Genomic DNA, 25,776 nt, shown 5'->3' on the forward strand with positions numbered 1-25,776 from the left:
CATAGCAAAGTCTTTCTTGGACAAGCTATTGTGTCTTTGTACTGTGGGTGTCAACGCCTGAAAGTTGGGCGGGATTTGTACAAGAAAGGGACACAAGCCCACATCACAACAATAACTTTATTGTGATTAATTGAATGAGCCAAACATTGATTCTTCTCAAAGATGAACATTATAGAAAAGAGGAGAAGTGGAAGAAAAGGCCTCCCTGGACGTCAAGGAACAATTTCAGACACTCGGAAGAGGTGAATTTGGGCTGAAGCAAACCGTCTCATTCTTGATTTGTGCCAGAAGAATCAAAGCTTGGTGTGAACTCAGATTCCACACCAGAGGTTGCTCAAATGCTGGGCACCCTCAGAATCCTTATCCTGAGCAGAAGAGGTTATATGGAGGTTGGCGTACAGATGTGGTACAGGCGGTCATTGCCGAGTTCATTTTGTTCGGCGAAGAACCAACCATAATTTTAAAGTAGCAGATTGGGTTCTGGAAGGGATATAATGGAAGAGAAAAACAGAGTTGGAAGGGATCTTGAAGGTCATCTAGTCCAATCCCTTTGTAATGACCTGGGGCGTGGCACGAAAGCAACATAGCCAGAGAACCAGTCCAACTTCTCTTTATTGTTCCAACTGGGCCCCCAAATCATTCCCACAGTCAATACCAAGCCTTGCCTGGACGGACTCTGTCCGTCCCCAGTTTTCCCCAAGGCCAACAGAGCCGTCCTCCCCCACAGGTCCCCCACTGTTCCCTCTAAGGTGCGCGCCTGCGTGGCCGCGCACCTAGCAAGAAAAGCCCGCGCAGCAGTTTCTATCTGCCGCGCAGAGTTTTCTGTAAAGCAAACGTGGGGAAGTTCTTTGCAGGCGCCTAGAACTGGCCACCTGCAAAGGACCTCCCCAGACTTGTTTTGATGAGCCGCCAGTCCTCTTGCTTCTTCTCCTTCACCAGCAAAGCTCCCGCAGTGGTGCTTCTCCCTCCACGCGGAGCACCTGAGCTGGCCCCCGCGTTATCCCTCCCCCTTCCTCCTCTGCCGTGCTTTTGAGGCCGCGGGAGCTAGTAGGAAAGCGGCGGAGGTGGAGGCGGCGGCAGGGATAACCCAGAGCCCAGCTGAGCTGAGGTGTTCCGAGCGGAGTCAGCTGGGCTCTGGGTTATCCCTGCCGCCGCCTCCACCTCCGCCGCTTTCCTATTAACTCCCACGGCCTCAAAAGCACAGCAGAGGAGGGAGGGGGAGGGATAATGCGGGGGCCAGCTCAGGTGCTCCGCGTGGAAGGAGAGGCGCTGCTGCCATGGGCGGGGACGCCAGCGGGAGCTTTGCTGGTGAAGGAGAAGAAGCAAGAGGACTGGCGGCTTTGAAATGCAACCCCCTGGTCCCGCCGGCCGCAGATTTGATTCGGCGTAAGTGGGGGCCGAACACATGCTGAGCCGACTTTGCGCAGTGAGGCGGAGTAATTCAAACCCCCCCCCAAAGAATGTGTGTGTGTGTGTGTGTGTGTGTGTGTGTGTGTGAGAGAGAGAGAGAGAGAGAGAGAGAGAGAGAGAGAGAGAATTGGATCAAAATTGGTGGCCAAAGGAGTGGAGGGAGGGAGGGAAGGGAGGAAGGAAGCCCTGCCCCCTGTGAAAAAAACTGAAGATGGAGCAGTGAATGAATAAACCATAAAAGCAACAAACAGTTAATGCGTAAGTAAGCTGAGGAGCAAGTTCTCAACTAAGGAAGCAATATAAGAAAGAAATATAAAAAGCTCAATATGCCAAAACACTTATTTTAGTCTTCATTTAATTACTTGTATTGTAGTCTGATGTAAAGTTAACGTTAGTTAGAAAAGATAGGGTACAAAACTTAAATAATAAAAAAGTGTACATTCATTTTGAAAAATAAATGCAATACTTGATTAATTTCATATCTTTATTTAAAATAGTTTTGGCATGGCATATGATTTTATTGACTCAGTTGGAAATGATGTGGATGTTGTATCTGATTCTGAGGTATATATATTCTTAAGTAACATAACATATAGCATATTGTCCAAACTTGCTAGACTATTTAATTGATCTTACTACTTTAAAGGTGGAGAGTTTTTTATGTTGCATTTATATATTATATTTATTACATTTATATTCCACATTATATATTTGTATTGTTATTTTAGTGTATATTGTCAATTTCGATAGATATTATATTGATATCTCAATACTGATTTTAATCATACTAAATAACAATTACTGCTATTATTTATCAGCATTACATATTTACAGTTTTTAATATTGAGTTAGTCATATTTTAGAATAATAGCGTTATTTTTTAATAGGATAATTGGCAAAATCTAATTCACATGTGATGGGTTGCATTCCAAAGGAATGTGAGAGGACAGGTTGCCTGCAAAATGCCAGGACCCAGGACCCTGTTGGTGCCATGTCTCTCTCTAGCCAGTCTAACAATCTAAAAGCTGAGCAGAGAGCCTTTTTTTTTTCAGGGTGAGGGGAAAAGTATAGTGTTTGAGTGGCACTTTTCATGTCTGGCATTCATCGGGCTGAAACCTCGCTCGCAATTGGCGCTTGACGCTTGGAAGGTTGCGCAAATGTCCAGCAGACGCGACAGCAGACGCAACAGCAGTTCAAACTGTGGCTCTCTTAGGTGCTCAGGCATGAAACTGTGCAGCTCACACACTATACTTTTCCGCTCACACTGAAAAAAAATTAGAGGGAACATTGCAGGGGTGGGGACAATCTTGGTTTGGAGTGGGAGAATTTCCCGGCATCCTCATTCTCCACGTGGAGCCTCGGCTTCTGCTTAGGAAATACACAACTAGCAGGCGCGCTGACGTTTTCTAGCAGACCGCGAGGAGTAACTCAAGTGACTCCCCTGCCATCCCCCCACCGACTTCAGCCTAACCTCAACTAGGTGGGAGAATGGAACCGAAGGGGAACCCAAAGCGAGCGGAGACGGCGAGCACCTGGGCAGCGGAGATGGACTAGCCATGGGAGAGGGGCTTCTGGAGAATGGGCGTAGCCGCCTCGCAGGTGAGTGCCACTGCCAGAGGCTCCTGTGGATGTAAAGCAAATAGGTGGACGTTGGTCTGCTTCCCCGCCTGCCAGTCATCCTCTCTCTCGCCATCCCCATGGTACGCTCCGGGATTCCTGTCCCGTCTCTTCTCGCCCTCTTCGGCGCCCTCCTGGTGCTCTTCCCGGAGATGCCAATGGGAGACCCCGAGGGGTTTTACGACGTGCCCCTCACTGATCCGATTGTGCCGCTTGCCGTCGCCTTTGCTGTGGCAAAACACAACGGCTGACGAAAGGAGAGCGCCAACTATTTCAAGTTGCTGCGTGTTGTACAGATGCAGGCACAGGTGTGTGTCTGGAGGTGGGAAGATTTTGGGGGGGGGATTTAGATGGGCAGCCTCGTTGTATCCTTCGAGCTGTTTACAAAGTCAGTATCTTGTCCCTAAAGATCTGGGTCCTCATTTTATCCATCTTGGAAGCACAGAAGGCTGAGTCATTCTTGAGCCAGTCAGGATTGAACTCCTGGCAGTTGGCAGAGTTAGCCTGCAATGCTGCATTCTAAACACTGTGCCACCAGGGCTCTTAATAGAAGGGTTTGGGGGTGCTGCTGGAGAGAGCTTAGGGGGTGTCCTAATGGAGGGACTATTATCGTGGCCCAAAAGGACATGATTTCTGCTGTTCGTATCGGGTACAGAAATATTTCCGCTGGAACTGATGTTCTTGCTGCTCTCCAGGCATAAAGTCCTTTCCTGGTTGCAACCAATGAAGCTGATCATGTTTTCTAATTAATTAAAAGGCCACGTATTTATCTTTAAATCCAGGTGGAAGACGGGAAGGTAATGGAATACCATCGTATGGTGGAGTTGGTGAAAACTACGTGTCAAAAGAATGCTGGTAGGCTGACATATAAGAAGATCCAGAAATGCGAGGAACTTCCAGGGATTCTGGGGAGATTGGATGCCAAATCTATTTGCATTTTAATTAATAAATTTAATTAATTGAAGAAAGCTGCCTTGGCTGAGGGCAGCAGCAAAGGGGAGTTCAATAACTTACATGGACGATTTCAATTCAAAACATTAGGGGTGACATGATAGTGGTGTTTCCTATTTGAAGGGCTGCCCCAAAGAAAACAGGAGACAACCTATTCTCCAAAGCACTTGAAGGCAGGACAAGAAGCCACGGATGGAAACACATAAAATAGTAGTACCACTTTATAATGCCTTGATAAGACCATACATGGAATATTGCATCCAGTTTTGGTCGCCACAATATATTAAAAAGATGTTGAGATGCTGGGAAGAGTGCAGGGAAGAGCCAAGAAGGATATTAGGGGACTGGAGGCTAAAACATACAGACAAAGAACAGTTGTAGGAATTGGATATATTTGAGGGACTGTCACAAAGAGGAGGGGGTCAATCAATTCTCCAGGGAACCAGAAGTTAGTACAAGACATAATGGATGGAAACTAATCAAGAAGAGAAGCAAAATAGCCTTTGTTGCTGCTTAGGAAATGCACAACTAGCAGGAGAGCTGGCGTTTTGTAGAAGTTTGCCAGACTCAGATCCGGAGGTGGCTAACGTCCTCATCTTCGCCGTGGAGCAATACAACAAGGACAGAATTGACGACAGCAACTATTACAAGATACAGTATGTTTTAAAGCTTCAGTCACAGGTAAGTGTCTGGAGGTGGGGAGGTTTTGGGGGTAGGTAGGTGAACAGCTTCCTTGGGTCCTTGAAGTAGCCAAAGGCCTCGGAATTGTTCTGGAACCAATACGAAGAGCATTTAGAGTTATATACTGCTTCACTGTGCTTTACAGGCTCTAAGCTGTTTACAAAGTGAGCATCTTGTTTGATGCTTAGATCTGGGTCCCCATTTTATCAACCTCGGAAGGACGGATGTTTGAATCAACCTCGAGCAGCTCAGAGTCTAGCTGCTAGCAGTGGGCAGAATTAGAGGAAGGGAGGGAGAAAGAAAGAAAGGGAGGGAGGGAGGAAGGAAGGAAGGGAGGAAGGAAGGAAGAACACTTAAGATTATATCCCGCTTCACAGTGTCTCTATGCAGTTTATAGAGTCAGCCTCTTGCCCCCAACAACCTCGGAAGGACGGAAGGCTGAGTCACCCTTGAGCCAGTCAAGATTGAACTCCTGGAAGTTGGCAGAGTAAGCCGGCAATGCTGCAGTCTACCCACTCTGCCACCAGGGCTCTTAATAGAAGGGTTATGGGGTGCTGGAGGGAGCTAAGGGAGTGTTATAGGGGAGGGACAGTTATCGTGGACCAAAAGGACATGATTTCCACTGTTTGTATCTGATACAGAAATATTTCCGCATGAACTGATGTTCTTGCTGCTCTCAAGGCATAAAGTACGTTCCGGGTTGCAATCAATGAAGCCGATTATGTATTCTAATTAATCAAATTTTTAATCCAGGTGACTAATCGGAGCAAATATTGTCTTGCGGCGGAGATGGTTAGAACAGACTGTGAAAAGACATTGGAAAAGAGTTATCATGAGATCCAGAAATGTGGAGGGCTTCCAGGCCAAATGAACGTAAGATTGGATGCCAAATTTTGATTATCTATTTAGGGTTTAATTGATAGAACCTGCCTTGACTGAGCTCATCAGTCACCTCTGCAAAGGAGATTTCAATAATTTCTATGGACGATTTCAATTCAAAACATTTGGGGTGACACGATAGCGGTGTTTGCTATTTGAGGGGCCGCCCCAAAGAAAAAAAGCGGGGGGTGTCAACCTATTCTCCAAAGCACCTGAAGGCAGGACAAGAAGCAACAGATGGGAACACCTGAGATAGTAGCACTGCTTTATAAGGCCTTGATAAGACCACCCTTGGAATATTGTATCCAGTGTTGGTCACCACAATATTTAAAAAAGGATGTTGAGACTCTGGAACGAGGGCAGAGAAGAGGCAACAATGGAAGATTAGGTGGCTGGAGACTAAAGCATATAAAGAACAGTTGCAGGAATTGGGTATGTCTACTTCTATGAATTAAGGTCTAGCAGATAGCAGTATTCCAGTATTTGAGGGGCTGCCATAAAGTGGAGGGGCTCAACTTAATTTCCAAAGAACCTGAAGGCAAGACAAGAAGCAACGGCTGGAAACTAATCAAGGAGAGCAGCCACCTAGAATTAAGGAGGACTTTTCTAAATGAGAACAATTAACCAGTGGAACAACTTGCCACCAGAAGTTATGGGTGCCCCATCACTGGTGGTTTTCAAGAAGAGACTGTGCAGCCATTTGTCTGGAATGGTACAGGGTCTCTTCCTTAAACGAGGGTCTCATGCCCCCATCGGAATTGGAATTTGTGGGGAGGGTGACCTGTGGGGGAGGATGGCTCTGTTGGCCTTGGGGAAAACTGGGGACGGACAGAGTCCGTCCAGGCAAGGCTTGGTATTGACTGTGGGAATGATTTGGGGGCCCAGTTGGAATAATAAAGAGAAGTTGGACTGGTACTCTGGCTATGTTGCTTTTGTGCCACGCCCCAGGTCATCGCAAAGGGATTGGACTAGATGACCTTCAAGATCCCTTCCAACTCTGTTTTTCTCTTCCATTATTTTCCTTCCAGAACCCAGTCTGCTACTTTAAAATTATGGTTGGTTCTTCGCCGAACAATTTCAACTTGCCAATGTCCGCCTGTACCACATCTCTACGCCTACGTCCGTATAACTACTTCTGCTCAGGATAAGGATTCTGAGGGTGCCCAGCATTTGAGCAACCTCTGGTGTGCAAGCTGAGTTAACACCAAGCTTTGATTCTTCTGGCACAAATCAAGAATGAGACGGTTTGCTTCAGCCCAAATTCACCTCTTCTGAGTTTCTGAAATTGTTCCTTGACGTCCAGGGAGGCCTTTTAGTTTTATTAGAATTTGTAGGCCGCCCTTTTCCCTGAGGGGACTCAGGGCGGCTCACATAAAACTGGGAAGGGGGGGATACAAACAACAAGATAGAGACATATAATAAAATGGTAGGCAACATACATTCATCATTCGGGAGGGGTAACTATCCTTATCCCCAGGCCTGACGGGCGAGCCAGTTCTTCAAGGCTGTGCGGAAGGTTTGGACGGTGGAGAGGGTACGAATCTCCACAGGGAGCTCGTTCCAAAGGGCCGGGGCTACTGCTGAGAAGGCCCTCCTCCTTGTGGTTGCCAGCCGACACTGGCTGGCCGATGGAATGCGGAGGAGGCCTAGTCTATGGGATCTTATTGGTCGCAGGGATGTAATTGGCAGAAGGCGGTCTCTCAAATATCCAGATCCACTGCCATGTAGGGCTTTATGGGTGATTAGTAGCACCTTGAAGTGCATCCGGAGATCGACAGGCAGCCAGCGCAGCTCGCGGAGGATAGGTGTTATGCGGGTGAATCGAGGTGCACCCGCGATCACTCGCGCGGCTGCGTTCTGCACTAGCTGAAGTCGCCGGATGCTCTTCAAGGGCAGCCCCATGTAGAGCACATTGCAGTATTCCAGCCTGGAGATCACAAGGGCCCGAGTGACTGTTGTGAGAGCCTCCCGATTCAGGTAGGGTCGCAACTGGCGCACCAGGCGAACCTGGGCGAATGCCCCCCTGGTCACAGCCGTTAGGTGGTGGTCAAATGACAGCTGCGGATCCAGGAGGACTCCCAAGTTGCGAACCCTCTCTGAGGGGTGTAAAGTTTGACCCCCCAGCCTGAGTGATGGAATATTAGTCAGATCTTTGGGAGGAAAACACAACAGCCACTCGGTCTTTTCTGGGTTGAGCACAAGCTTGTTAACCCTCATCCAGTCCATAACGGCCTCAAGACCCCGGCTCATCACATCTACCGCTTCATTGAGTTGGCACGGGGCGGACAGATACAATTGAGTATCGTCCGCATATTGATGGTATCTAATCCCGTGCCTGCGGATGATCTCTCCCAGCGGTTTCATGTAGATGTTGAATAGTAGGGGGGATAAGACCGAACCCTGAGGCACCCCATAATTTAGGGGCCTAGGGGACGATCTCTGCCCCCCCACTAACACCGACTGCGACCTGTCCGAGAGGTAGGAGGAGAACCACCGTAACACGGTGCCTCCCACTCCCACCTCCCGCAGTCGTCGCAGAAGGATACCATGGTCGATGGTATCGAAAGCCGCTGAGAGGTCAAGGAGGACCAGGATGGAGGGATGTCCTTCATCTCTGGCTCTCCAGAGATCATCAATCAATGCGACCAAAGCGGTTTCTGTGCTGTAACCGGGTCTGAAGCCTGACTGGAAGGGGTCTAGGTAGTTTGCTTCCTCCAAGGACCGTTGGAGCTGGAAGGCCACCACCTTCTCAACAACCTTCCCCAAGAAGGGAAGGTTGGAGACAGGGCGATAGCTATTAAGGACAGCTGGATCCAAGGATGGTTTCTTCAGGAGGGGTCTCACCACCGCCGCTTTCAGTGCGGCGGGGAAGTTCCCCTCCTGAAGGGAGGCGGTCACAACCGCCTGGATCCAGCCTCGTGTCACCTCACTGCAGTTCGTGACCAGCCATGAGGGACACGGATCCAGAACACAGGTGGTGGTACTTACAGCTCTCATGGCCTTGTCCACATCCCCGGGGGTAACATCCTGAAACTCAACCCAGAGCTGTTCTACTTGGTCCCCCTGTGTCTCGGCTGGAACTGCGGGGGTGGAGTCCAAGTCCGACCGAAACCGAGCAATTTTGTCCGCTAAGAATTGGGCATACTCTTCAGCTCTGCCCTGCAAGGGTTCCCCCGCCTCCCTTTTGTTCAATAGGGAGCGGGTTATCCTAAACAGGGCGGCTGGACGGGACTCAGCGGATGCAACCAGGGTGGCTATGTGAGATCTTTTTGCTGCCCTAAGTGCCCTGGTGTATTCCCTGGTGCAGGTGGTTACCATTGCTCGGTTCGATTCGGACTTATCGGACCTCCAACGGTGCTCTAGGCATCTCCTCCGGCGCTTCATCTCCCGGAGTTCCTCGGTGAACCAAGGGGGTCTCCGGGATCCGCTGCCTCGGAGGAGCCGCAGTGGCGCAATCCGGTCGAGGGCCTCCGATGCTGCCGAGTGCCACGCAGCAGCCAGAGTCTCCACCGGACTGTGGGCGAGAGTGTCAGGAATAACCCCAAGCTCTGTCTGGAACCTTAACGGCTCCATAAGGCGCCTGGGGCGGAACCACCTGGTCGGTTCCTCCTCCCTACAGTGGGGGTTTGGCCTCCGGAAGTCGAGCCTCAGTAGGCAGTGGTCTGACCACGACAGGGGTATGATGTCGCTCCCCCTCAGACCAAGATCACAAATCCACTGCTCCGAGAGAAATACAAGGTCAAGCATGTGTCCCGCTGAATGGGTTGGGCCTCGAATTACTTGGGTCAAGCCCATGGCTGTCATGGAGGCCATGAACTCCTGCGCCCCATCAGAGTTTTCACCGAGCGACGGCAAATTGAAGTCCCCCAGGACCATCAACCTAGGGAACTCAATTGCCAGCTCGGCTACCGACTCGAGGAGCGAGGGGAGGGCTGCTGCAACGCTGTTGGGAGGCAGGTACGTTAGCAGCAGACCCACTTGACCCTTGAGGTCCAACTTTAACAGCAAAGACTCACACCCGACAATCTCCGGAGCAGGGACCCTACGAGGAACTAACGACTCCCGGATAACGGCGGCCACACCCCCACCCCTTCCCTGGGCTCTTGGCTGATGCAGCACCTGAAATCCTTCTGGGCACAGCTCTACAAGGGGGACTCCTCCCTCTGGGCCCAGCCAGGTTTCAGTAATACATGCCAGGTCTGCCCTCTCGTCTAAAATTAAGTCCCGGACGAGAGGAGCTTTATGGACAACAGACCTGGCATTTAGCGACAACAGCCTGAGACCAGGGTCCTGACTACTCACGCCATCTGGTCTTGGAGTGGGACTCCTAGGGCCGGAAGGAGGGATCTCTGCAATATAGCGAACCCTCCTTCCCCGGTAATGGCCTGCCCTAAAGTCCCCGCCGTATCTGCCCCTCCCTGTTACGACCGCAATACCCCGACCCTTTCCTGTGTCTCTGGTCCCCTCAACCACCCCCATAGCCCCCGCCACTCCCGGCAGGCCCTCCGAATCATACATACTCAAACACTCCCCCAAACAGTCCCCACGTAATAGTTAAAAAACACAGAAATTACAACAATAATGGCGATAAAAGTGGGATCATTCATTCAGTTACATACATACCCCTAGCATATCCCATACAAAGTAAGAAGAGAAGAGGTAGAGAAAAGGAAGAAAAAAGATAGATTGCGCAGTTGATTAGGGTGCGAGTCCAGGCAGAGCCAGGTGGCTCTCAGTAATCGAGATGGTTAGAATAGTTACAATAATTGGCATCCAGTTATGGTCCAGAGAAGGTATACAGGGGCGTAACTCGTGTCCCCCTCTTCTACAGGTCTGAATAGGTCCAAAGAGTCCGGAACAATTGAGGAAAGCAGGGGGCCTTCTTCCACAAGCGCTGTCCCAGATAGAGATCCAGGGATAGTGGCAGGAGGTAGTGTTGATAATGTTTGAAGCCAGATGGGACTGAGCTAGCGGGTCTGAAAGTCCAAAATCCGCAACCAGAGGTGGCCAGAAGTTAAAATGCCACAGTAGGAGGGCGTCAGATGGCAGATGGAAAACGCAGGGAAAAGCCTCACCGCAACTAGGGAGGGCAAAGAGTAGAATGCGTCCAGAGGGCCACTTGACCGAGCAGGGGCGAAGGAGGAAGGAGGCAATGCTGGGAGGGAAGTGAGGCTGAATAATAAAGGGAGCCGTCCGGAGGGGCCGATGCAACGTCAGGAAAAACCGCCCATCCAATCTGCTCAGTCCCCACACTAATTCAATTCGTCCTCTCTCCCTCCGGAGCAATAGTGATCTTACGAAGCCCCAGTGAGGCAGCTCAATAAGCAGGATGAAATCGCCTAGATCGCCGAAAAACGCCACCGTTGCAGCAAACGTGGCGCCGCCCCCCCCCACCGAGTAATGCAGGCAGCTCACGGCACACAGACCACCAAAGTTGTGCAGTCCGGGGTCGCCCAGAGGCGGCGACCCCCGCAAAGGTCTGGGCTGGTTCAGTTGGTTCTCTCTCCCTTTCAAGCCAGATGAAATCGCCTAGGGCGCTGGGAGACGCCGACATAACGCCGCCGCCCCCCACCGCCGGACAACGCAGGCCGCTCCCAGCAGGCAAAACAGACCTCCGAAGTTGTGCAGTCCAGGGTCGCCCAGAAGCGGCGACCCCCGCCAAGGTCTGGGCTCCTCGGGTCCCCCGAATTCCGGACATCCCCAGGACCCTCCTCGAGGCTCGAAGTTGTTCAGTTTTAGGCTTTTTTTCAGCGTTTGCTCGCCTCGTCAGACCGGAGCAGAACGCCTGGGCGCCATCTTCCAGTCTCGCACATGCGCAAGTTTCTTCCACTTCTCCGCTTTTCTATCATGTTCATCTTTGAGAAGAATCAATGTTTGGCTCATTCAATTAATCACAATAAAGTTATTGTTGTGATGTGGGCTTGTGTCCCTTTCTTGTACAAATCCCACCCAACTTTCAGGCGTTGACACCCACAGTACAAAGACACAATAGCTTTTCCAAGAAAGACTTTGCTATGTCCAGAGTGGGGTGGGAAATAGGGGTCTTCCCTGGGCCTTTCCCAGTCCATGTGGTCTTTTTTAACCCATGAGTGTCCCACCTGGGAGGAAGAGAGACCATCAGAGACCCGTGAAGCATCCTTGGTGGGAACTGCAACAGCTGCCAGATCCTGAATAGGAAGAAATTTCTAAACTTTCTAAACTTCTGGAAACCTTAACTGTGGTTCTTGGATGCCTTTGACAATTTTCTTTTTGATAACAACAATTAACAAGTTTTAACAGAATTAATACTGTTTTTTCCTATAGGCCTATACCTATGCCTATGAATATGTCTTGCCATTTAGGGATGTTGTTCGATGCTTAGATGTGGATCCTCATTTATCAACCTTGGAAGGATGAATGTTTGAGTCAACCTCCAGCGGCCCAGAGTCTAAATGCTAGCAGTTGGAAGAATTAGCCTGCAATATTGCATTCTAAGCAGAAGGGAGGGGGGAGGGAGGGAGGGAGGGAGGGAGGGAGGGAGGAAGGAAGGAAGGAAGGAAGGAAGGAAGGAAGGAAGGAAGGAAGGAAGGAAGGAAGGAAGGAAGGAAGGAAGGGGAGATAGGTTGAAATGGAGGGACAGAGTGAGGAAGGAAGGAGAAATAAAGAGGGTGGAAGGGAGGTTTGAATGGGAGGGAGGGAGGATATGAAGAAAGGAAGGAGAAACCAGCTGGAGAGAAAGGAAGGTGTTAATATGCAGAAAACACATAAGCTCACCTGCCCTTTGTGCCCCCATCATGTATCCTTGGGTTCCTCTTGGGAGCATCAGAGAACGCAACTTTTGTGGCTCTTTTCCTGGGTGGCCAAGGGATTTGAGGCTCCAGAGCAGGAGACCGTTCGGTTATTCGTCGAACGAAATGACCTTGGCAATGACCGCCTGTACCAAAACCTCACGCCCACCTCCGAATAACCTCTCCTGCTCAGGCTAAGGATTCTGAGGGTGTCCAGCAGTCGAGCAACCTCTGGTGTGCAAGCTGAGTTCACACCAAGCTTTGATTCTTCTGGCTCAAATCAAGAATGAGACGGTTTGTTTCAGCCCAAATTCACCTCTTCTGAGTTTCTGAAATTGTTCCTTGACGTCCAGGGAGGCCTTTTCTTCCACCTCTCCTCTTTTCTATAATGTTCATCTTTGAGAAGAATCAATATTTTGCTCATTCGGTTAATTAATCTTAATAAAGCTATCCGCATGATGCTTGTGTCCCTTTCTTGTCCAAGTCTTCTCCAACTTTCAGGCTTTGACACCCACAGCACAAAGAAACAATGGCTGGTCCAAGAAAAACTTTGCTTTGTCCAGAGTGGGGGGAAATTGGGGTCTTCCCTGGGCTTTCCCAGTCCATGTGGTCTTTTTTAACCCATGATTGTCCCACCTGGGAGGAAGAGGGGCCATCAGGCCCCCTGAAGCATCCTTGGTGGGAACTGCAACAGCTGCCAGATGCTGAATAGATAGAAATTTGGATCTTTTCCAAACTTCTGGAAACTTAAGCTGTGATTGTTTGATGTGTTTGGTAGTTTTCTTTTTGGTAACTACAGTTAACAAATTTAACAGAATCAATACTGTTTCTTTCCTACACTCTCCTTCATTGGCCTGTTATGCCTATGAATATGTCTTGCCAGTTAGGGATAATTACCGGGAAACTTTCAGGCGTATTGAATGAGGGAGAGAGGGGGAGAGTGGGAGTGGTGGAGGTGGGGAAGAAGAGGAAAGGGAGGGAAAGAAAGGGGAGGGAGGCAGGAAGGGGAGAGGGGAGGGGAAAAAGGAAGGAGGAAGGAAAGAAAGAAGGAAAAAAGGACGAATGGAAGGAAGGAAGCAATAACACTTAGACTTATATACCACTTCACAGTGCTTTATAGTCCTCTCCAAATGGTTTACAGAGCCAGCCTCTTGTCCCGAACAATCTTGGTCCCCAATTTACCAACCTCGGAAGGACGGAAGGCTGAGTCACCCTTGAGCCAGTCAGGATTGAACTCCTGGCAGTTGGCAGACTTAGCCTTCAATGCTGCATTCTAACTACTGTGCCACCAGGGTTCTTAATAGAAGGGTTTGGGGTGCTGGAGGGAGCTTGGGGGGATGTCCTAGCGGAGGGACTTTTATCATGGCCCAAAAAGGACAGGATTTCTGTTGATTGTATCTGAAACTGAAATATTTCCTCTTGAACTGATCTTCTTGCTGCTCTCAAGGCGTAACATGGTTTCTGGGTTGCCACCAATGAAGCCTATCATAGTTTCTAATTAATTAAAAGGCCACATATTCGTTTTCATTTTTAAATCCAGGAGGATGGTTGGAAGGAACTCCATCTTAAGGTGGAGTTGGTGAAAACAACATGTGAAAAGAAGGGCAGTAGGTTGACATATAAGAAGATCCAGGAATGTGTGGAAATTCCGGGAAATCAGGAGGTGAGATTGGATGCCACATTCTGATTATCTCTTTGCAGTTTAAGTGATTAAACCTACCTTGTCTGAACTCAGCAGCCACCTCTGCAAAGGAGGTTTGTTATTATTTTCATGGACGATTTCATTTCAAAAGATATGGGGTGACACAATAGCGGTGTTTGCTATTTTCCCCAAAGAAAACAGGGGTCAATCTATTCTCTAAAGCACCCGAAGGCAGGACGAGAGGCACCAGATGGGAACACCTGAGATAGTAGCACCGCTTCATAATGCCTTGATAAGGCCACCCTTGGAATCTTGCATCCAGTTTTGGTCGCTACAATATATATATCAAAAAAAGATCTTGAGACTATAGAAAGAGAGCAGATAAGAGCCAAGAAGATGATTAGGTGGCTGGAGGCTAAAACATATAAAGAACGATTGCAGGAATTGGGTATATCTGGTTTTTAGAAAAGAAGGTGCAGCAAAGACACAATAGCAATATTCCAGTATTTGAGGGGCTGCCACAAAGAAGAGGGGGAACATATTTTCCAAAGCAGCACAAGGCAAGACATGAAACAACGGATGGAAACTTACGAAGGAGAAAAGGAACCTAGAACTAAGGAGAAATTTCCTAATGTTAAGAAAAATTAACCATGGGACCGTTTTCTTTTTTATCTCAAATATTTATTTTATTTCTTTAAAAAAACAAAAACACAAATATTTTGTCATTTGTCAATCATTAAGACATTGAAGTACAATTTTTTGTGTGTGGCCCCTCCCTCCCTCCACCCCCCAACCCCCCTCCTCCTTCCCCCCCCCCGACTTCCCAGAACCCGTACACGGTATGGATTTTTAACTAACACAGTCTAAAATCTATTGAGAAAAAAGAAATAAAGAAATTAATGACATTCTACATTGACCCTAGCTTCTTCTTACTGAACTAACTTTTAACAGTTTAAATCATTTCTGCTTAACCTTTTGGCAGGTCCACCATATATGATAATATGTAGCATCGAGAAAACCACACCTCCCTTCCTTAACCTTTGTATCGTCTGGGTTCATTGTTAACTCCAGCTCTTTTCTCTTAATTTCCTCTTCCAGTTCTGTTCATTTTAACCCTTGCTTATTTCTATGTGTTTTATTTATATTCATCAAGACTCCTCTCATATACGCTTAGCTTGCATCCCATACAAATTCCATAGATATACCCTTATTCATATTCGAAACAAAATATTCAGATAGTAATTTTTTACAATCATTAATATACTTTTCATATCTGGAAGAAGGCGGGGCTTAGCAGTGAGAAGATGGAGTTTCAGGCTACTCCTGAAATTCCTCTATACCGAAGGATTTTTGGACGAGTTCTTTGAACTCTAGCTGTCCCGGAGACGACAGTGAAGGTGGGGAGACCCTAGACCTCAGAGATACCCGCAAATCTCTGGGGGGGGGGTATTAACTCCTCGTGCCAATTCCTTTCTGGATTAGCTGCGTGCTAACTGAAACTGCAGGCTGCCCCTAAGAATGCTAGAAGTGATGTCATCTGGTAAGCTGATTTTATTATCCAAGAGAGACTGTCCGCGTTAAAAACTTAAGATAATTGAAACCAAAGAACAGGGAAACTTAGTGGCGAATTGGCGTTTTCTAATGGATTTATGGCTGGTGGTTACTTTACTTCTTAAATGCTTCAAGAAACTCCTCGACACCCTCCCCCCTCTGAATCTCCTTAAATGGATCGTAAAATTTATTTTCTACTAATTAGCCCGTCATGACTCGACACTTTTATTACTTTACTACTCGGCTTTGTTTACAATCACAGCCTGTGAGAGACTAAGAAGTCTGTGGAAAAAAAAAAAGAGTTTGCAATATTTAACTGCGACACACAACATGGCGTCCCAAAATACCTCTAAGATTTCATTTCAAAGACTTTTTTCAGCATGTAGAGGACTTTATAATTCTTATCAAAGATTGGAAAGAAAATTGGATCATCTGATTTCAAAATATGAAGCAAAAACTGAGATTGTTGAATGTTTAAATGCTCCTGAAATACAAACGGAAAATGTGAGAAATGGTGTCTGGTCTATCTCAGAGGAAGAAAGGAGGGGGGAAGCTATAAAGAAGACTCATTTAAAAAGACAGTGTGCAGGAGGAATGGAAAATCCACCTTTGAGAATTAAAGTTAATTTGGAAAATATTACAAGCCTAGGACAACATTATTATTATTTCATCACTGATATTCAGAGTCCAAAGGTGCCAAAATATCTTTGTCTGGATTTGATTATGAAAACATTTGGTAAATTTATCCAACGTGTGGCAATTGGCTGGAGAAGATCGTGCTATTGGAGAGACACTGGCTGATAGATGGAACAACGTAATTTAAAATCTAGCTAAATCTGATTACCTTAATGTGTAATAGATATAGCTGAAAAATGACTGATATGGATAGTAATATATACAATTTGGAACTGGCTGATAGTTTGAAGAACACAATTGAAAACTAATTAAACCTAATTGCTTTTTCTTGTAACAGATATAGTTGAATAATAATTGATACTGATAGTAATGTATATAATGTGGAGTTGATATGATAACTAACAATTGGAAGATTATACACAAAGAGTATTAAATACAATAATTATCACTATTAAAAACTAAATAAAATACATACAATCAAATGTTAATCAATACTGGGAAAATGTTAAATATATATGATATAACTAAATATTATGGATGTCCAGCTAAAATAGGATATGAGGATTTGATGATAATAGAGGATTTTATAAATAAGTAAATGAATTGTCAGCATGTATTATGGATTAATTATGTAATGCATAGCTAAGGATGAAGGATGTTTAAACAACCATAGGTAATTAAAACTGGAGGTATAATGATGTTGATATGGTAAATATTCGAGTTAAGATATTTGAATTAATATGAGTTAATGGAAGAGAAGCACCAAAGCATGTTGTAACCAGTTGATATACTTCTTTTTTTTTTCATGATAGACACCTGTGTTTTGTTTCATTTTCCTGCCTTGTCTCTTGTCGTTTTTGTCTTTTTTGTATTATTTTTATTTTTATTTTTTATTTTAATTTTTATTTGTATCTGTCCTTTTTTTCCTTTTTTTCTTTTCTCTTTTTGATTTTTTCCTCTCCCACCGGTGTGGGCAGGGATTGGTCAAGATTATTACTTTTATCAATATTGCTAAATAATAATTACAGTTAAATGAAAATGGATATATAATAATGCCTTAGTTAATATGAGCTATGTCGGTTGACTATGGAGGAGATGTACCAAAACTTATCTGTAATTGATTGATATATTTTTTACAGATGTAAAGAAAGATGTATACCTGTTTTAAACTAAAATTAAAAAACACTTATTTTAAAAAAATATATATACTTTTCATATCTACATAAGTTTTCATTCAATCTCCAAGACCTTCTTGCCTGCACTACCCTTCCCAACTCCATCCAAGTATTCAGCTTTCATATCTTTTCTTAAGTATACAACTATACCATTCTTCTTTTCCATAGCGGAAGCTACAAAATGTTGACCAAGTTTTGAGTTGATCAAATATTTTTGATCAGTTGACTTGATATGAATTTCTTGCAAACAAATTACATTGTTCTTAAACTGTTTGAGATAATGAAATATTTTCTTCCTCTTCTGTGGAGAATTCAGTCTGTTGACATTCCATGTTAAAATCTTAGTTGTCATCTTTGGTTGGTTGAAGCATTTTTAGAGCTTCCTGCATGGCCTATTTAACCTTAGGTCTAGCTCCTCCCACTGCTTCCAGATTTGTTATTGTAGTTCCTTGATCGATGGCCGATGATTGTTGATGCTGTTGCTTTTTAGCTTGTTTCTCCATACGTCTAGTAGTCATATGGCTAGGTTTTTGTTCCTTGTCTGGTGGTTGTATAGTTTGCTGTCTATCCTGTCCTTCTTGTGGTCTTTCTCTAGGTCCAGATGGTGCAGGGTATCCGACCTTCAATATATTATAATAAAAATCTCGGGCTTTCCATACAGAGTTGAGGCGGTACCTTTGCTTATCAAATGTAAATATGATGCCAAATGGTGCATCCCATCTATACTGTATCTGACGATTTCTGAGTTCTTCGACCAAAAAGCGTAGTCTCTCCTGGCTCTTAACATTTGAGGTGGTATCTCTTTCAAAACAGCCAGGTCTTGACCGCCAATTTGAAGCTTAGTGTTATAAGACGCTTGCAGTACCATATTTCTAAGCTCTCTTGTAGTAAAATATATAACGATGTCTCAAGGAAGCTGCTTCTGCTTTGCCAGCCAGGAGTTAACGCGGTAAGCTTTGTCAATTTGCCAGTCAAGGTTGGTCCCTGGTCTTCCCATCAGGCGGTCAAAAGCTTCCGATAGGATCTGTTTCAGGTTCTCCAGTTTCTCCTCACGCAGCCCCCTTACTCTTAATGCGAACTCCATTTGTCGGTACTGTATCATAATAATTTCTTTTTCAGCATTTTCCACTTTTTGTTCCACCACCTCTGTTTTCAATGTCAAGTTAGCATTGGCATCATTAAGAACCTCTAGAGTATCTTCCATTCCAGAAATATGTTCTGTTAATACAGTTACAAGTCTCAGCTTTTCGTCTCTAATTTTACCAACCTTAGCGTCAATTTTCTCATACAGCTCCTGTTTAAGTCCTTTTATTTCACTTTTGATTTCTATTTTCATTTCTTTTATTTCCTCTTTTCTCTCCTGCTTTACCACCTCTCTATTATCTCTAAACTTATCTTCCATTTTAATTGTCTGTGCATTAAGAGTCTCGCTTAGATTGCTCAGGAAAAATTATTTCGTTAACACATCCCCAGCAGCGGGCGTAGGAAGCGGAGGCTGCAGCTTTGTGCCAGGCACTGAGGATGTGCCCCTGGAAGTAGAGTGTGATGACTTTGAGTTAATATTTGGTTTTGAAGCCATTTCAAAATTTATCTGCCTGCAGTTAATAAAACTCTATTGCCTGAATATGCAGCTTTAAGTAAAGAGGCTGAGTTCCCCTTTTATTTTGAAGTTTAAGGCTTGGCAAAACTTTCAGTGAGTAAACATTGTAACAAGACCATTCAGCAGATTCATCACCATTTAACTTCCAGATAAGCAAGATTAATGAAGGAGTGAAATTCTTGTAAAAATGAAACTAATTAAAAAGCTTCTGCTGGCCTATTGTGAAACCAAAACAAATGATAAGCAATCTCTTTTGTTTTGAATTCTTGTGAGAATTAACAAAAAGTGTTCGTTATTACCGGAGAAACCAGCCTGCTCGCCGCCATTTTAAAAGCCTCTAAGTAAATAATTTTTCGGAGGAGAAAAAGAAAAGAAGCTAAAGTGTTGATAAACAATTATTGTCCATGCAAACGGATTCAGCTCGTGATAAGATTAAATCAAACAAAACTTTGAACTGAGTGGGGGAGACCTACTTTGTCCCGCACAAGGCAGTTTGAAGTTCCCAGCACAGACAGCCGTTCTGCCTTGGGCTAGCCCCCCTTTCCCTGCAAGCACAAAAGCTGCAAAAATCGAAGAGCATTTGCCAGCAAAACAATTTCTTCTTTCCTTCTTGCCTGAAGGATAAGAAAACCTGATAAGAACGTCAGATGGAAGATCCTCTAAACAGGTATGTAGCCAGGAATTCGGGAGGCAGCTGATTTTTTTGCTGCCACCACCAGCAGGCTCCTCCCAGGAAGTTGAACCATGGGACTGTTTTCCTCCAGAGGTTGTGGGTGCTCCACCACTGGAAGATTTTCTGAAATGACAAACGCTTGTCTGAAATGGTACAGGATCTCTTGTTTGAACAAGGGGGTTAGACTAGGTGATCTCCAGGGTCCCTTCTAACTCTGTATTTCTCTTTCATTCCCATTCAGGAACTAAAAGTCCACTTGTTCTCGACCATTCAAAATGGAGTTGATATTCACAGCCTGTCACCAATCTGGACCGCCGAAGGACCTTTTCTGCTCAGGCTAAGGATTCTGAGTGTATCCAGCAGCTGAGAAACCTCTGGTGTGCAAGCTGGGTTTGACATTTTTCTTTTCGGTAAGTACAATTAACAATTTTTAACAGGATTAATACTCTATCTTTCCTCCTTTGAGGCTCCAGAGCAAGAGACCCTACACCATTTCTGACCGATGGGCCGTCCAGTCTCTTCCTTAAATGACTTTGGGAAGGGGGCGACAATCCTGGGGCACCCAAATCCTCATTATCCACCTGGATAAAGGTAGCCTTGGCTGCTGCTTAGGAAATGCACAACTAGCAGGAGAGCTGGCGTTTTGTAGAAGTTTGCCAGTATTAACTCAGCAGACTCCCCCTCCCTCGCCCCTCCGACTTCAGCCTAAACTCAAATAGGGGTAAGAATTGGGCCAGAGGGGAACCCAAAGCGAGTGGAGACGGTGTGCATCTGGACAGCAGACGTGGTCTACCCACGGAGGGTGTGGCTTCTGGAGAATGGGCGTGGCCTCCACACAGGTGAGTTCCTCTGCCACTTGCAGCTTCTGCAGACCTAAGACAAATACCTTCTGGACCTGCCAGCGACCCTCTCTCTCGCCAGCCCCATGATGCACTCCCAGCTGCATGCCCCGTCCCTCCTAGGTCTCTTCGGTGCCCTCCTGATGCTGTGTCCGGAGCAGCTACTGGGATCACCGAGGTTCTTTCCGACTTACCTGACACTGATCCGGGGGTGCATAACGTCCCTCGTCTTCGTTGTGGAGCAATTCAACAAGGACAATATCGACGACGGCAACTATTACAAGCTGCAGTATGTTTTAAAGATTCAGTCACAAGTAAGTGTCTGGAGGTGGGGAGGTTTTGGGGGTAGGTAGGTGAACAGCTTCCTTGGGTCCTTGAAGTAGCCAAAGGCCTCGGAATTGTTCTGGAACCAATACGAAGAGCATTTAGAGTTATATACTGCTTCACTGTGCTTTACAGGGCTCTAAGCTGTTTACAAAGTGAGCATCTTGTACGATGCTTAGATCTGGGTCCCCATTTTATCAACCTCGGAAGGACGGATGTTTGAATCAACCTCGAGCAGCTCAGAGTCTAGCTGCTAGCAGTGGGCAGAATTAGCCTGCAATATTGCATTCTAAGCAGAAGGGAGGGAGGGAGGGAGAAAGAAAGGGAGGGAGGGAGGAAGGAAGGGAGGAAGGAAGGAAGAACACTTAAGATTATATCCCGCTACATAGTGTCTCTATGCAGTTTATAGAGTCAGCCTCTTGCCCCCAACAACCTTGGAAGGACGGAAGGCTGAGTCACCCTTGAGCCAGTCAAGATTGAACTCCTGGAAGTTGGCAGAGTAAGCCGGCAATGCTGCAGTCTACCCACTCTGCCACCAGGGCTCTTAATAGAAGGGTTATGGGGTGCTGGAGGGAGCTTAGGGGGTGTTATAGGGGAGGGACAGTTATCGTGGACCAAAAGGACATGATTTCCACTGTTTGTATCTGATACAGAAATATTTCCGCATGAACTGATGCTCTTGCTGCTCTCAAGGCATAAAGTACATTCCGGGTTGCAATCAATGAAGCCGATTATGTATTCTAATTAATCAAATTTTTAATCCAGGTGACTAATCGGAACAAATACTGTCTTATGGCGCAGGTGGTTAAAACAGACTGTGAAAAGACATTGGAAAAGAGTTATCGCGAGATCCAGAAATGTAGAGGTCTTCTAAGGTTCATAAACGTAAGATTGGATGCCAAATTTCGATTATCTATTTAGGGTTTAATTGATAGAACCTGCCTTGACTGAGCTCATCAGTCACCTCTGCAAAGGAGATTTCAATAATTTCTATGGACGATTTCGATTCAAAACATTCGGGGTGACACGATAGCGGTGTTTGCTATTTGAGGGGCCGCCCCAAAGAAAAAAAGCGGGGGGTGTCAACCTATTCTCCAAAGCACCTGAAGGCAGGACAAGAAGCAACAGATGGGAACACCTGAGATAGTAGCACTGCTTTATAAGGCCTTGATAAGGCCACCCTTGGAATATTGTATCCAGTGTTGGTCACCACAATATTTAAAAAAGGATGTTGAGACTCTGGAACGAGGGCAGAGAAGAGGCAACAATGGAAGATTAGGTGGCTGGAGACTAAAGCATATAAAGAACAGTTGCAGGAATTGGGTATGTCTACTTCTATGAATTAAGGTCTAGCAGATAGCAGTATTCCAGTATTTGAAGGGGTGCCAGAAAGAGGAGGGGCTCAACTTAATTTCCAAAGAATCTGAAGGCAAGAATAGAAGCAACGGCTGGAAACTAATCAAGGAGAGCAGCCACCTAGAATTAAGGAGGACTTTTCTAACAATGAGAACAATTAACCAGTGGAACAACTTGCCACCAGAAGTTATGGGTGCTCCACCCCTGGTGGTTTTCAAGAAGAGACTGTGCAGCCATTTGTCTGGAATGGTACAGGGTCTCTTCCTTAAACGAGGGTGTCATGCCCCCATCGGAATTGGAATTTGTGGGGAGGGTGACCTGTGGGGGGGGGGAGGCTCCGTTGGCCTTGTGGAAAACTGGGGAGGGACAGAGTCCGTGCAGGCAAAGCTTGGTATTGACTGTGGGATGATTTGGGGGCCCAGTTGGAACAATAAAGAGAAGTTGGACTGGTACTCTGGCTATGTTGCTTTTGTGCCACGCCCCTGGTCATCACAAAGGGATTGGACTAGATGACCTTCAAGATCCCTTCCAACTCTGTTTTTCTCTTCCATTATTTTCCTTCCAGAACCCAGTCTGCTACTTTAAAATTATGGTTGGTTCTTCGCCGAACAATATGAACTTGGCAATGACCGCCTGTTCCACATCTGTACGCCAACCTCCATATAACCTATTCTGCTCAGGATAAGGATTCTGAGGGTGCCCAGCATTTGAGCAACCTCTGGTGTGCAAGCTGTTCACACCAAGCTTTGATTCTTCTGCCTCAAATCAAGAATGAGACGGTTTGCTTCAGCCCAAATTCACCTCTTCTGAGTTTCTGAAATTGTTCCTTGATGTCCAGGGAGGCCTTTTCTTCCACTTCTCCTCTTTTCTATAATGTTCATCTTTGAGAAGAATCAATATTTGGCTCATTCAATTAATCACAATAAAGTTATTGTTGTGATGTGGGCTTGTGTCCCTTTCTTGTACAAATCCCACCCAACTTTCAGGCGTTGACACCCACAGTACAAAGACACAATAGCTTGTCCAAGAAAGACTTTGCTATGTCCAGAGTGGGGTGGGAAATAGGGGTCTTCCCTGGGCCTTTCCCAGTCCATGTGGTCTTTTTTAACCCATGAGTATCCCACCTGGGAGGAAGAGAGACCATCAGAGACCCCTGAAGCATCCTTGGTGGGAACTGCAACAGCTGCCAGATCCTGAATAGGAAGAAATTTCTAAACTTTCTAAACTTCTGGAAACCTTAACTGTGGTTGTGGGATGCTTTGACAATTTTCTTTTTGGTAACAACAATTAACAAGTGTTAACAGAATTAATACTGGTTTTTCCTATAGCCTATGCCTATGCCTATGAATATGCCTTGCCATTTAGGGATGTTGTTCGATGCTTAGATGTGGGTGCTCATTTTATCAACCTTGGAAGGACGAATGTTTGAGTCAACCTCCAGCGGCCCAGAGTCTAAATGCTAGCTGTTGGATATTGCCTGCAATATTGCATTCTAAGCAGAAGGGAGGGGGCAGGGAGGGAGGGAGACATGGAGGGAGGGAGGGAGGGAGGGAGGGAGGGAGGGAGGAAGGAAGGAAGGAAGGAAGGAAGGAAGGAAGGAAGGAAGGAAGGAAGGAAGGAAGGAAGAAGAAATCGGTGGGAGAGAAAGGGATAATAGGCATAATTAGCAGGCAGCCTTCAGGTGTATTGAATGAGGGAGGGAAGGAAGGGAAGAGGAGGGAGGATGAAAGGAGGAAGGAAGGAAGGGGAGATAGGTTGAAATGGAGGGGCAGAGTGAGGAAGGAAGGAGAAATAAAGAGGGTGGAAGGGAGGTTTGAATGGGAGGGAGGGAGGATATGAAGAAAGGAAAGAGAAACCGGCTGGAGAGAAAGGAAGGTGCTAATACGCAGAAAACACATATGCCCACCTGCCCATTGTGCCCCCATCATGTATCCTTGGGTTCCTCATGGGAGCGTCAGAGAACGCAACTTTTGTGGCTCTTTTCCTGGGTGGCCAAGGGATTTGAGGCTCCAGAGCAGGAGACCCTACACCATTTCTGACCGATGGGCCATCCAGTCTCTTCCTTAAATATCTTTGGGGAGTGGCCACAATCCTGGGGCACCCAAATCCTCATTATGCACCTGGATAAAGGTAGCCTTGGCTGCTGCTTAGGAAATGCAGAACTAGCAGGAGAGCTGGCGTTTTGTAGAAGTTTGCCAGTATTAACTCAGCAGACTCCCCCTCCCTCGCCCCTCCGACTTCAGCCTAAACTCAAATAGGGGTAAGAATTGGGCCAGAGGGGAACCCAAAGCGAGTGGAGACGGTGTGCATCTGGGCAGTGGACGTGGTCTACCCACAGAGGGCTTGGCTTCTGGAGAATGGGCGTGGCCTCCACACAGGTGAGTTTCTCTGCCACTTGCAGCTTCTGCAGATCTAAGACAAATACCTTCTGGACCTGCCAGCGACCCTCTCTCTCGCCAGCCCCATGATGCACTCCCAGCTGCATGCCCCGTCCCTCCTTGGTCTCTTTGGTGCCCTCCTGATGTTGTGTCCGGAGCAGCTACTGGGGATCAACGAGGTTCTTTCTGACTTGCCTGACACTGATCCGGGGGTGCATAACGTCCTCGTCTTCGTTGTGGAGCAATTCAACAAGGACAGTATTAATGACAGCAACTATTACAAGATACAGCGTGTTGTGAAGGTTCAGTCACAGGTAAGTGTCTGAAGGTTGGGAGGTTTTGGAGATAGGTAGGTGGACAGTTTCCTTTGGTCCTTGGAGTAGCCAAAGGACTCGGAATTGTTCTGGAAACAATACCAACAGCAGTTAGAGTTATACACTGCTTCACGGTGCTTTACAGGGCTCTAAGCTGTTTACAAAGTGAGCATCTTGTTCGATGCTTAGATCTGGGTCCTTATTTTATCAAACTCGCAAGGACGGATGTTTCAGTCAACCAAGAGTAGCTCAGAGTCTAGCTGCTAGTAGTGGGCAGAATTAGCCTGCAATATTGCATTCTAAGTGGATGGGAGGGTGGGAGGGAGGGAGGGAGGAAGGAAGGATGGATGGAAGAAAGGGAGGAAGGAAGGAGGGATGGAAGGAGGGAGGGAGGGAGGGAGGGAGGGAGGGAAGGAAGGAAGGAAGGAAGGAAGAACACTTAAGATTATATCCCGCTTCACAGTGTCTCTATGCAGTTTATAGAGTCAGCCTCTTGCCCCCAACAATCTCGGAAGGACGGAAGGCTGAGTCACCCTTGAGCCAGACAGGATTGAATTCCTGGAAGTTGGCAGAGTAAGCTGGCAATGCTTCAGTCTACCCACTCTGCCACCAGAGCTCTTAATAGAAGGGTTATGGGGTGCTGGAGGGAGCTTAGGGGGTGTTATAGGGGAGGAACGGTTATGGTGGACCAAAGGGACATGATTTCCACTGTTTGTATCTGATACAGAAATATTTCCGCATGAACTGATGTTCTTGCTGCTCTCAAGGCATAAAGTACTTTCCGGGTTGCAATCAATGAAGCCGATTATGTATTCTAATTAATCAAATTTTTAATCCAGATGACTAATCGGAGCAGATACTGTCTTATTCTGGACCTGGTTAAAACAGTATGTCGAAAGATATCGAGAAAGAATTATGAAAGGATCCAAAACTGTAGCCGTGTTCCATCAGACACATACGTAAGATTGGATGCCAAATTTCAA

The 25,776-nt window shown here is 46.3% G+C and overlaps 1 long non-coding RNA gene across 1 annotated transcript in view; it reads right to left on the reverse strand.

Moving 5' to 3' along the window:
- Nucleotides 1-203: 203 nt before the first annotated feature.
- Nucleotides 204-25,776, reverse strand: part of LOC148048754 (uncharacterized) — a 43,412-nt gene continuing 17,839 nt past the window's right edge. The window contains exon 3 of the long non-coding RNA XR_015695353.1: nt 204-480. This is a non-coding gene — a long non-coding RNA (uncharacterized LOC148048754). The remainder of the gene's footprint in view (nt 481-25,776) is intronic.

The sequence above is a fragment of the Thamnophis sirtalis genome, unplaced genomic scaffold (genome assembly GCF_051295495.1).
Source record: "Thamnophis sirtalis isolate CommonGarterSnake01/CBP01778 unplaced genomic scaffold, rThaSir2_p1.2 scaffold_2, whole genome shotgun sequence".
Classification (NCBI taxonomy): Eukaryota; Metazoa; Chordata; class Lepidosauria; order Squamata; family Natricidae; genus Thamnophis; species Thamnophis sirtalis.